The sequence below is a fragment of the Panthera leo genome, chromosome B3 (genome assembly GCF_018350215.1).
Source record: "Panthera leo isolate Ple1 chromosome B3, P.leo_Ple1_pat1.1, whole genome shotgun sequence".
Lineage (NCBI taxonomy): Eukaryota > Metazoa > Chordata > Mammalia > Carnivora > Felidae > Panthera > Panthera leo.
The window spans coordinates 86,413,202-86,426,469 of NC_056684.1; positions in this window are offsets into that span (position 1 = coordinate 86,413,202).

A 13,268-nucleotide genomic window follows, 5' to 3' on the forward strand; every position below is an offset into this window, starting at 1 on the left:
CCAGGGTCCCTCCCCAGGGGGACCCACCGCCTTCCAGGGGCCGCCGGCTGCAGCCCCGTCCCGAGCCCCTCTTGCTCTTCTGCCCGCTTCCAGCCCCCACCGTCCTGATTACTGACCCAAAGTTCAACCCTGGGAGACTGGAGAATACAGACCAACCCCTACCCCTGATTTCAGACTTGCAAAAGGAGAAAGCCCCACTTTTGCCCCTCCACTAGAAACTCGGCCATCTGAGTCAACCTAGCCGAGTGACGTTAGGCCTATCTGGGCTCCTGGCTAGCAGAGTGGAGACGCTGCCACGAAACCCGTACCTGCGGCTAAGAGCAGGTGAGTCACAGCACCGTTTTATATCTTTATGACATAACTTTTTTTTTTTTTTTCCGCTTCGGTCCGCTCTACTTCCCTTGTCATCTGTAGCGATCATAAAGAGGAAGAAACTGAGAACAGATGTCTGTGTGATAGGGCAGGCGCATCCGAGTCGGGCCGTCCTCCTCTGCCCAGCTCCTCCTCCTCCTGCCCCCCTTCTGCAAACCCCGGGGACTGAGCTGAGGCGACCGTCTGGTTTCTGATAGGGAAAGGTCAGGGGGAGGGGACATCTCCCTAAATGCGCGCGTTAACTGGGAGAGCATGAACCGAGGTGCCGGAATGCATCCGCTCCGTAAGAGAGGTGCCAGGCTTGAAGCCAGGGATGGCGTGCGGCGGTCCCTGGTCCCATCCCAGACCCAGAGGGGCCAGGCTAGCGCCCTGGGCGCTTGCGTGGTTCCTAATGGGTCTTGGACATTGGCGGGAAGTTTTCCCCCAAGCAAAGCCTCTTGGTCCTATAAGGTCCTGGATAGTGGATTGCCCACAAGTCCTGGGGAGAACGACCAACTGATAAGCACTGAGTTGGTGATAGGCTGTGGGATGGTGCGTGTATTTCTGAGTATATGACTGTGCGTATGTGTGAGCTTCTTACTGAGTGTGATCATGTCTGTTTCTAAGTGTGTGGGGTGATCATGTGTGTTCTGTACCCTAGGTAGAACCCACTAGTTTTCTTGAAGTGACGACAAAATTAAATCTTTCTAAAATGACTTAAGAATCTGCAAAATATTCTTCTTTGGCAAAGTTTTAACCATGTTATTAATCTCATATTAAGAAATGTGTTTTAACTTGTCTTTCAGATACCTTTCTCCCCTTGTACTTTGTTCTTTCAAATCTTTCTTCCTTGAAATCTGGCAACAGAATTACGTTAAATCCTTGAACCAAACAAATCTCTTAAATCAGCAGGGGAGCACGAGAGGGTGAAGATGTGCAGTTAAGGAAATAAAAAAGATAAAAGCATCGGATTACAATTCCTTTTTTAACAAAAGGGGGGGTGTCACATTGTAAGGAATGGAATGAGAGTGAAATTAAATCCACCTGGAGCTCAGAGCAGGCGCCTTCTCCAACTGCAGCCTGCCCCTGTGGCTGCAAGTGCCACCATCAGTTTGTGTAAATGTATCTGTAAATGTGTGGATCTGCACAGCCTTCTCAGAGCCACCGCCAGAAACTAATTCCTTTGTGCAAAGTTCTCATCAGCAGCAGGACCTTGGTTTCATTTGTAAAGTACACGGATGCTTAGCTTCCTGGGCCTGATGGGTGTGTGTGTGTGTGGGGGGGGGGGGGGTGGACTTTCAGTGCTAATGGAGCTTCCTTGTTCCTTCCCACAGTGATCCTCCAACGCCCTCTTGGCTCTTCAACAAAATCGAGCATGACTAGGGTATTTTCTATGGGTAGTAACAACCTAGTAATAGCTTTGGTACACAAAAAGCTGGTGCTTTAAGAAGTGGGGGTGGGGCGCTGTTGTTTTATGGGGGGGGGGTCAATTAAAAAATCAAATATTCTTCCTCTTTTAGCCCACTTTCTAAACCTACCAGAGCTCATCTTTAAAAAGAAAAAAAAAAAAAGTCGAGGAAAAAAAGCCTATAGCGGGATGTCCAAAGCAAAGTTTTTACAGGGCTTCTTCAAAGCCCAAGACTGGTGGTGAAGAGTGGGCTCTGACAACTGTAGAGCACTGATCCATCTTTAGAGTTCCTGGGTCGCCGCTGGAGGAATTACCCGGCTCACAGCAGCTCCTGTTATGTTGGGAGGAGAGGGGCGAGGAGGGGCGGGGAGGGTGGGGGGCGCTGAATCCTCCTGCAGGCGCCCCCGGAGAGCAGAGCCAGGGGAGTCTGGAACTCCGCACTCCTCCCTTAGCCTGAGATTTTAGTTCAAGGGCTGACTGCCTGAGGCCAAGAAGGCGGCTGGGTTAGCTCCCAGCCTTTCTTCATCTCAGTGGCGATATTCCAACACACCTAACAAATTTAGGAAGTGAAGTTCTAGGGTACTCAGATGCCAGCCAGTCATTTCCCAGAGTTTTAAAAGCGAATCATCAGGGCCATGCCGGGTCTTTGATTTAGAAAATAAACAACAAACAAACAAAATAAAGCTGCAGTCTCAGGATTGCTGGCCGGTAGGTAGCCAGGTGCCATGCCTGGTTGCTGTAGTCTACTCGTCACAAAACCTCGTCTCCCAAATAGGCCCTGTCTTTACGCTTTGCAGGAGGCTGTGCTGTGCTTTCCTCGGGAGGCTGGGTGGACTCGAGGGCAGCCACGTGGCGGCTGCTGGGGCGTCTCGGGCGGATCCCGCTCGGCTAGGATGGGTGTGCGCCAGCTAAGTGCAGCCCAGGGGAAGGCAAGCTCCTCAGTCGGTGTGAGCCGGAGCGGTCCGGAAGGTGGGGCGACGACCGTCCAGGTGGCCTGGGGCGGAGGAAGCCGCCCCGCCCTTCCCGAAAGATGCGCCTTCTGCGCCTTTGGGGTCCGCTCCCAGCGCAGTCCCGGCTGTGGCGGCGGGCGGTACGAGATTCACCCGCCAAACTCGGCCACCCTCGCTTCCCTTTCCCAGTATTACCTGGCTGGGATCTCCTTCCTCAGATCTTCACCAGGGCTGGGAGAAGCAGGGGGTGACGACGGCGAGAGACGGCTCGCGCCTCAGGCCTTGGGCCCAGCCCTCTGTCAGTGGCTGCGCCGGGGTCCTTCCCATTTAGCCAGACTGCGGGGTGCGCAGGGAGCAGTGGCGGCGGGCCTCTGTGGTGCTCTGTGGAGCCTCCCGAGGACTTCCCTCTGGGGGTCTCCCTAGTCTGTCCCCTATCTCCACCGACCTTCCTCCCCACAGCGGGCTCTGGCCGGGTCTTGACCGACGTGGGCCCAGCAGCCCTCGGTGCAGGGTGGTCCGACCTCCTTCTCCGCACACCCCCACCTGCCACCCAGATTAGAAGTTTACAGCCTTCGCCTGCGGGGCAGAATCAGAGGCTAGGAAACTGAGACCAGCTGTCTTTCACGTGGTTCAAAGCAGACCTGCACTGGGACTCGGGTCCGTTTAGGACTGAGGGTGGCCTGGGACGCCGAAAGCAAACTGTTTGCACTTGCGTGTGACTGGCCTTCGCGAACCGAGGTGTGTGTCCGAGCCGGGAAAGGGGCCCGGGCGCCGCAGAGAGCGGCCTCCAGCGCTGGCCTTCAGCCTCCAGCCCACGACTCGGGAGGCGCCGCAGCCCAAGACTTCGGGGCGCACTGCGCCCAGGGGGCCAGGAGAGGAGAAACGTCGAGCTCCCGTTCTTTCACGGCCTTTCTTCTTTTCCTTTACTTTTCTTTGTTTTCTCATATCTTCCTTCCTCTGCCTTTCCTTCGATCGTTACATTATTAATCAGAAAATTGATTCACAACTCCCACGGCGTCCGACCCTAAGGAGGTAGGGGCCCCGGGACCACCTTACCAGCCTTGTCTGGCAGTTTCGGGCGGAGAAATCTCAGGTTCCGGGCCGCGCCCTGGCCCAATGTTTGTACTGAAAAAAAAAAAAAATTCTAGTGTAATATTTTAATCCCAATTCTTTATCTCGGGGTTTGTCCTTTCCCTTACTGCTCCTGGAGCCGCCGCCGGGTTTCTGAGCGGCCTGGGGCTCAGGCCTGGCTGGCCCGCAGCCGGATGTCGGAGCCGGAGCTGTTCCCTACCCGGCCTTGCCCTCGGGCGACAAAACCGTCCTTCTGGCCTAGAGCTAGCGTCGCCTTGCCAAAATCAACTAGCATTTTCATGTATTCAAATGAGAAAGGTTGGGAAGGGCTACCTGCTCTCTTGGGCAATCCCTAGCCTTGGAAGGAAGGAGTAAGCGTCCTATCGGTACCTGCAGAGAACTGGAAACTTCCCTTCCTCGACGCCCGAGTAGCCGACGTGGCGCCCCCACCCAGGCTGGGTCCCCAGGCTGTCGCGCATCTCTAGGCAGCTGTGTTCCCCAAGTTACCAACCGTCACCTCCAGCGAGAGGAAGTGCCCGGTCCCAGCTAGCCTCTCCTCACCCCTGTGCACCTCTTCCGCTCTGTCTCTGCTCAGTGCCGCCCATACTTTCCTCTGGCTACTTAAAAACTGCTAGGGTTGGGGTCCTAGAAGGACTGGGAAGTGCATGCTTCAGACACTGAGTTGGAAAATTAGGGGTGATGTGACAAAGTTTAGGTCTGACAGCAGAGAGGGAAGAGAGTGGTTGGGGCCCTACTGTGTGCCACGGACTAGATGGAGTGCTTTGAGATCCGGGCATTTGCCCCATCTGCTGCCCCAGGTGTGTAAGAGCTGGGAGCCTGAAAGCCTGAGGATTGACTCCACCCCACTGGCAGAAGCTGGCGCTAATGGGGAGCCAGTGGGGGAGACCAAGAGCCTCAGAAAACTTTAGAATGTTATCTCTCTCCTGGAGGCTGCCAGCTTAAACCTAAATCCTTCCCTAAGGTGGAGGAATATTTAGCTTCTCAGTCCCTTAACTCCACCCCCCAACCTACCCATCCTCCCCCACCCAACACCCCCCCCCCCCCCACACACGTATATCCAGGAGCTTTCCCACGGCCCCTCACTTGGCCCTGGTGGTTTAACTTTGGCTATTCAAATGTGATTGGCCTCAAATTTACATAGTTTTTTTTAACAGATGCTTTTGTAACAATCATATAAATCATATCCTACACATGGGGCAAAAAAAAAAAAAAAAAAGGTAAAAATGCATTCTAGCCAGGCTTTTTTCATTGTACGGTCTTCCTCATCACCACCCCCCCCCCCCAAGTTTAAAATTGTGGATTGGACTGACAAAAAGACTAATTTATTGGCATGGCTAGAGGAAGATTGCATTCATTATTTAAAACTAAAATTCGACTGAAAGACATTGTTGAGTGGCTGCTTCTGGACTTCCAGCAGCTATTCCAGAGGTAACATCAGAAGAAGCAAAAGCAGTGCATTTGTTTGAAGTTGCTTTTCCTTGTCCTATGGGCCACAGAGTAAAACTCACCTTGTCGTGAGTTTGTTTCTAAACAGAAACACTGGGAAGAGGCCTCCTTGTCAGCTTTCTCTTTTGCTGGGATACCAGCAAGATTTGCAGTAACTTTGACAACTTCCTGAATGCAGCTCTCCTGGATGTCTACTTTAAATGGATCCAAGTAAGGAAATGAGGCTGCCAGCACTGGGCTTTACCTGTGGTGGTAAGTCAAGCCTAGCTTCCAGGGATGTGTGGTGAGGACGTTGCAGACCTTCCCAACCAGCTGAGCTCTGCTCTCCTTAGGTCCTCATCTTAATCTACATTCCTACCAAGGTTGTATCATTCTGAACAACATATTCCATTTGTGTCATTTTCATTTTTTTTTATCTCCCCCCCTGGACTAGAAGATCTCTGGGGGTGGGGTCCACAGTCCCCACTGCCAAAGCAGAGCCTGGAGCATAGTAGACTTTCAATAAAGATTTGTTGACTCAATCAATAAACTAACTGCCCCAATCCAGATGCTGGCCAGGCTGGCATCTGGTGAGAAAAGATGCTGGAGCCTAGAAACCTTATCCACTGAACTCCAAAGTCTCCAATTGAGAGAGGACCTTAGGGAATCCTCTTAGCTGGGGAGGGTGGCGGGGGGTGGGGAGGATGGTTATTTAACAAATGGACTGACAGACTTACAGTGAAATGGATGGACAAATGCTTCTGGCAGAAAGGCAGGGGTCTCAGAGCCCTGAATCCCTGGGCTTCCAGACCAACTGGGCGTGGCTCTTATCCTGGCATCCATGCTTGATATTAACCCAAATCGTCAGGGTGACATGATCAAATTGGAATGCCCCCACCTCATTGGTTTCTGGAATTAAGCAGCATGGGCACTACCACCCACCCCCACACTCACGTGCTTGCCTATCCAGGGCGTTCAACGTGCGACCAAAGGCAAACATTTCACTTTTCCCTCGTTGTGAAAAGGCAGCAGCCGAGCCTTTCCATAGCAGATATTGATTAAAAGTTAAAGAACCCCATCAACTTTCCATCAAGCAAAATGTTTCTCTCAGGGCTGTAAAGGAAACGTCCGTGTTTGAATAATACGTTTAAATTGGCAAGCAAACGAAGCGGAGCCCATGCACTGGGAAGGAAAAGCCTTGCAGCAGGGCTCTCTCTTAGTCCGGGGCGGTGTGCCCGCCTAAAAGCGTGTGGCGCGCTGCGTTCCCACCCTGGCGCTGGAGGGCGCCTGGGGAGCAGGCGGTGGTGGTTTGGTCCGCGGGGTCTGCGCGTCGAGAGCGACTGACATGATCCTTCCGGGTGCCTAGCACTCTGTGGGCCTTGGCGGTGGCAGCGTGAGTGAAATTATCAAGCATTTACCCGAATTGCCTCCCTGTCTTTAGGATCCAAAGCATTTTATTCCACACGCTTTCTCTGTGTGATGTCATGATTTTCTGAAAGGTCCACTAAACCTCTCAAAATATGCTGTGTTGTTGCAAGGTATTAACTGGAGGCCTCTCGTGTCAACTTCTCCTCCTGAAGTTTTATTTGCCATGAGAGCATGCGTGGGAATCCTTGAGAGAGGAAGCCCATCTGCCTCCTTTTCTGGGCTCCTGTCACTACCTGGAAACTACCTGGCAGGCGATAGCGCAGCTGCATCTGGAGTCCTTGATGTGCGGCCCCCCTTCCCCTAACGCGTGCTGGGTGGTGTGGGGCTAAGCCCTGGCTGGGATGCTACCTGGGATCTGTGCCCCAAGCTCCTTTCAGACCACACTTTCTTCCCATGGCCGCACCCCACCGGACCCGGGTTCCTGACTACTGGGAAAGGGGCTCAGAAGTCAGGTCGAGCCCCACTGGCCTTGGAGACTTAGGGAGCTAGCAGATCCGGAGTAGGTTTCTCTTTCAACGCTTTCGATGATGAAGTCTGTGGCGTAGATCCCACTCTCCTCACCCGACTCGTCTCCTCCTGCCAAAATACCTTCTATTGTGAATCTCTAGACTCCTCTGACCTCCTCATGACCCTCCTCTCACACCCTGCCAAGAGAAGTGGTTTCAATAAATAAAGCACAGTGGTCGGGTTGAAGGTCAGTTTACATTGGGGCAGAAGCTTCTAAACCTCCTGCAGGTGCTGGAATGGGAATAAACCAGACCATCATCCTAAGAGATGAGAGGATATGAGGAGATATGAACCGGGTCTCAGAGTGGGTAGCGGTGCATTGTCAGGAGATTGGCCCTGATCCAGTCATGAATTTGTGGTCCAACCATTCGAACTTGAGTTTCTGGGGAACCCGGTCAGATCCTTCCGGCCTCAGGTTCCCCTTTTTCCAAAAGAGTAGCTTGGACTGAGGAGGGTTCTGGCAGACGTCAATTGTATGAAGGAAGCCTGGAGTGGCTGGCACAGCAGTCAAGCCTGATGCCTCCCACACCCTCACCCCCGGGGAGAGGGGCAATGATGGGACCAGTACTGGTGTGAACCCAGGAAGGGAACCGTTCTGGTGAAGGGGGTGGGGGGCTGCTTAGCTCTGGGAGTAGCAAAGCGTCCCTCTAGGTGAGGGGCGGATGACGCTGGGAGAACAAGCTAGGAAGAAGAGGTCCCTCCCTTTTGCTCTGGTTTTGTGGTCTATGTTTCATGGTAACTTTTGGGCAAAAGCCTCTCCCTTTTTCACTTCCCGGCAGGAGAGAGAGCAGCGTCTTCCAATTCCCAAGCCCAGGCAAAGCCTCCTTGGATAGGAGGCTGTACAGTGCTGTGCACACTCCTCTGGACAGGGCTGGTCTCTGAGACTGTCTCTCATCACCTAAGTAAGCTCCAGCTTAGCTTGTTTGTGTGACCGATGGGATCAGTAGGGTTTGTGTTTAAGAGCAGGGGATTTGGAATGAGATGTGGATTCTATTCTGTACTCTGCCAGAGACTTGCTCTCTCTGAGCCTCTGTTTTCTCAACTGTTAAATGGGCATATAAAATGGGTAGTACCTACCTCATTCCAGTTGAGCACAGAGTAGGTGTGCTAAATTGTAACAATACAAAGAGCCTTTGCAGAGCTCTGGGAGTCTTGGCGGTGGCTCTGGATGCTGAACACGTAGTGGCAAGTAATGCGGCCCTGCAATCTAGGCACCCTCCCTCCTCCCTCCTACAGGTCTTTTGCTGGTAGTCACCAGCCCAGCTCCCCGGATGTTGTGGTCCCTCTTGGCTACCGTTGGTGGAGAGTGGGAGGGAACTTCCTTGGCGGGCTTTGTCTCTTGTTCCATGGCGACCCTGCCTAGAATCCTTTCTCAAATCTCCCAGACCTGACCTTCGGGACGCTCTCTGGGGAGTCAGGGATGGCAGAAGTCAGGCTGCAGAAGCCAGTCTGTGACTCTCCCGAGTCTCTGAGACGGTAGACCTGCCTATAGCAAGCTCAGTCAAGACCTGGGGCTTGGACCCAGGAAGCGTCCCTGTCAGAGAGGTGAAGGGAGTGAGTTGGGCTTTTGGGAGGCCATTCCACCCTTAGCACCTGAATTTGGGGAGTTTGGAGGTAAGAAAGCAGGACTTTGATTCACCCAGACACTTTCTTCTTTCTCCCTTGGACCCTTTGTCCTTTGTGTCCCTTGGACACACCCTTCTTTCTCTCTTTTCCGCTTCCTCTCTCAAGGACAGAGTTAGAAGAAACCACTTAGGACCCATTTGGAAGAGTATCACCTAGAACATTTTCTAAAATCCTCAAAACCCAAGACAATTTTACCGTAAGGAAACTTTTGTTGATATCTTTTAGAATTATTTGACATAACTCTTAATAAAAGGGACTTCCTGGGAGTCCACCTGAAAGGAAGCAAACACACTGGGCTTATGATGGGTCCTTCAAATATTAAAGATGCTGAATATTACCTTGCATGTGCAAGAAAACCTAGCGGGGTGCCAAGGCTTCATTAAGAACAAAACAGTGTTGTATATGAAAAGACCAAATCACAAAAGACTTTCACCAGATATAGATCCATTTGCTGAAATGAAGATTCAGGAGTTGATTCATTCCTCCTGCTCAGGGGTCTTGGAAGAGCTGGAGTTTGGGGGGTGGATCCCTGGGGCTTATATGAACAGCAACCCACATTTCAGACAGGGCTTGGGTGGGTTAAGAAGGTCCTGTGTACAAGATTCTAATGAGTTTTTGAATTCTGTTTCATTTAGTAATCAGAACTAGGTGGATAAAATAAATTATTTCCTTCACCGAAGAACAGAAAAATAGCACATCTTCAAAGCTTATTAAGTTTTTTGGCCTGGTACTGGGAGAGGTGCATTCAGAAGTGGGCTGGTACACAGAAATCTCAGGCTTTGAGCAATTTCTGGCTAAATGCAGCTTCTGTTTTTACAGCTTCCTTAAGGAGAGCTGTTAGTTTTTCTAAGCATAAACCAGGCATTGGTTCTCTAAGCTCAATGTTTAGGCTACAAAGCACATCCAACAGTCTTACATACCTACCTTTAGAAAAGGAATGGTTTTGACCTCAAACTCAGCAAACTCTCTAGTGCATTACCATACTTGAAGAACACCTAAGCAAAGCCCTTTGGAAGTGTAAAGGGTAATTGGAATGCTAAATACCAACCACTGTGTCCTAGCAAAAGAAATCCTTAATTCTCAGCCAGGTACACCTGCTTTGGACCAGGCTTATTAGTGTTATTTGTATCGTTTCTTTTCAAATGGATAGTTTCACTCACAGTTTTCTTTCTGCTCAGTGCTTGCTATTTTTATCTTACCTTAAAAACCCTGAGATCAGGCCTGGCGCCAGACTTTTGAGACACCACAGGGAAGGGTGGTGGCTGACTTCCCACAGGCCCTTTCTGAACTCCATAAGCTCAGATGTCAGAATCATGGCAGAGTTCAGGGTCTGGAGGGAGGCCTAGCATATGTTGAGTAGATCACCAAGGGTAAAGTAGGGTGAGCAGGGTGTGAGGAGAAGGCTGGGGGTAAGCAATGCCAAGGGAGGACCTTAGGACAAGGGAAAGCTGTCTCACTGCATTAGTGTCTGTGGATTAAAGCAGTACAGGCAACTTTGGGTAATAGACTTTGTTGGTTATTCTCTGTTTTTCTCCCAAGCTCTCTCTTCTACTCTATCCCCTGCCTTTGTTTTCTGCACATGTCATGCAGTTTTCCTTGTCTTTGGGCTTCCGATTGGGTTTGGTCAATGTGGGAGCAATGGTTCAGGAATGATGGGCATCTAGCAAATGACATCCAGCAAAATGGCAACAGAAATCTGAGTGATACTATTCTCTCAGTCCCATGCAGGAACTCTATGACTAACCTGGTAATTTGATTGGCAAAAATTGCATACTGTTATTTATTTATTTTTTTTACATTTGTTTATTTTTGAGAGACAGAGAGAGACAGAGCACAAGTGGAGTAGGGGCAGAGAGAGAATGAAACACAGAATCTGAAGCAGGCTCCAGGCTCTGAGCTGTCAGAACAGAGCCCGACATGGGGCTCGAACTCACAAACCGTGAGATCATGACCTGAGTCAAAGTTGGACGCTTAACCGACTGAGCCACCCAGGTGCCCCTGCATACTGTTATTTTGATTTACACTTCTGAATGTAAATTACTATTGAATTACTACCGAAGTTGAGTATTTTCATATTTCTATTAGCCATAAGTATGTCTTCTTTTAGGAACTGCCTTTCCACACCTCTATTAGCCAGTTTAAAATTTTGAGTACTTTTCTATTTCTCATAAGAAGAATATTGATCCATTGTCATAAATGAGTTTTTCACTAGGTTTTCATTTGCATTATAGTTTTGTTTAATATCTTTATTTTTTATTAAAAAATTTTAAAGTTTATTTATTTATTTTGAGAGAAAGAGAGAATGAGCAGGGGAAGGACAGAGAGAGAGGGAGAGAGAGAATCCCGAGCAGGCTCTGCACTGTCAGTACAGAGCCAGATGGGGGGCTGGAACTCACAGACCATGAGATCATGACCCGAGCCAAAACCAACAGTTGGACACTTAATCAACTGAGCCACTCAGGCATCCCTAATTTTGTTTATGTTCAATGAATAGATGCTTTAAAAAAATCTACCAATATTTTAATTAGAGTTTTTACCTTTTAGGGTTTAATGCTTATAAGTCTTATGTACACCTGTTATTCTTACATATAACAAAATCTTGCATCCAATTGGAATTTATTTTGATACATAATACAAAGTCAAGATATAATTTTAATTATTCATTTTCCAAAAAGACTTTTGGGCAGGCCCTAATTATGAGGGAACTTGAATTATCTTTGGAGAACTTTGTTTGGAATTTATTCTGTGAGGATACTTTGGAAGTATAGAAGCTGAATCTTTGGATCATCCTTTGCTTGCTATGCAGTGAATCCAATAGGAGGCTCCGAAAGTAGATGACAAGAGGGCTGATAGGGTGGTGGTTTGAGAGTGACAAAAACTAGATGAAATCATAGTGTTTCTTTTTTTCTTTTCTTTCCTTAATGTTTATTTATTTTTGAGAGAGAGAGAGAGAGAAGTAAGAAGGGGCAGAGAGAGAAAGAAGAGCACAGAATCTGAAGCAGGCTCCAGCCTCTGAGCTGTCAGCATGGAGCCCGATGTGGGGCTTGAACTCACGAACCGTGAAATCATGACTTCAGCTGAAGTCAAATGCTCAACCGACTGAGCCACCCAGGCACCCCTGAAATTATAGTGTTTCAATGATTGTTTAAGTAATTTTATGCTACTCTTTGAGTCTAATGCCCTTTTCTAGAAGATAGGACCCAAAGTATTAACATTTTCATATGGAGGCATTACAATATCAACAATAAATTTGAAATGCCTTTAGATCAGTAACTATTATTCCTTCTCTTCCTCTTCTTCCTTTTTCTTTCCATTCCTCCCTCCTCCCCCATTCTTCTTTCCTCCCTTCCTCCCTCCCTCTCCTCTCCCCTTCCTTCCTTCCTTCCTTCCTTCCTTCCTCCCTCTCTCTTTTCTTTCTTCCTTCCTCCCTCCCTTCCTCCCTCTCTCTTTTCTTTCTTTCTTTCTTTCTTTCTTTCTTTCTTTCTTTCTTTCTTTCTTTCTTTCTTTCCTTGAAGAGAGTTCCTAGCACAGAACTGATTACTAGCTATGGGACCCAAGGCAAATCCTTAATCTCTCTGAACATCAGTACCTTATCTATAAAATGAAGCTAATAGCATCTAGCTCATGGATTGTATTATCCTATAACATGGATATCTGAATGGTTAGCTACCATTTTGTATTACAAAAAGTATTAATGAACAATATTTATTTCCATTCATTCATTTAAATTGCTTCCTGACCATATGGTAGTCACATTTCAGAGCTACATTAATTTAAAATTTTTTTCCATTTTAGGAACATGGCTTATATGTTATTTTTATGCAGCATCCAGGATGGCACCAAGAACAATTTGCACTAAGCACTTTCGTTATTTGCTTATTATCTTAATTAGCATAAACATAATGTTCTTATTGTCCTTTAGACAACAAGGTTACTTGTACACTTAGGGTGAAGCTGCCCTCAAGAAGTATCCACAAGGCAGTGGTGGGTGCAATGAAACTTCAGGCGACTACAGAGAAATCTACAGAGATCTACAGAGAAAGATCTACTGTGGGATGCTTCTCATCCTGTGGGCACTCAGCAGCCATTTTGAATTCCTTATGTTGGGGAGTAAGGCAACAAACCTTCCAGGTTAGATTATCATCTCCATTTGACAGAGCAGGTTGCAGAAACTCGGGGAGCATAGTAACTGGCGCAGTTAGCAAGGCTGGGGTCCCTACCTGGCTCTGTGTGCCTCTAGTGGGGGCTTGCCTCAGGGAGGCCTGACGATAGCTGAGCACACCTGTCTCCACAGCAGGGCTGCTCCAAGGCCCAGCACCAGGGGATTGTGCAGCAGAGCGTTCTTTTCTCTTGAATTTCTGGGAAGCATCAATATCATACAGGACTTCCAGATGATTCTATCTGCCACTTTCCTCATCTCATTTATTGGTTGCCAGAGTATTTGGAAGGATAGACATTGGTAGAAAGTAGAGAAATACAAA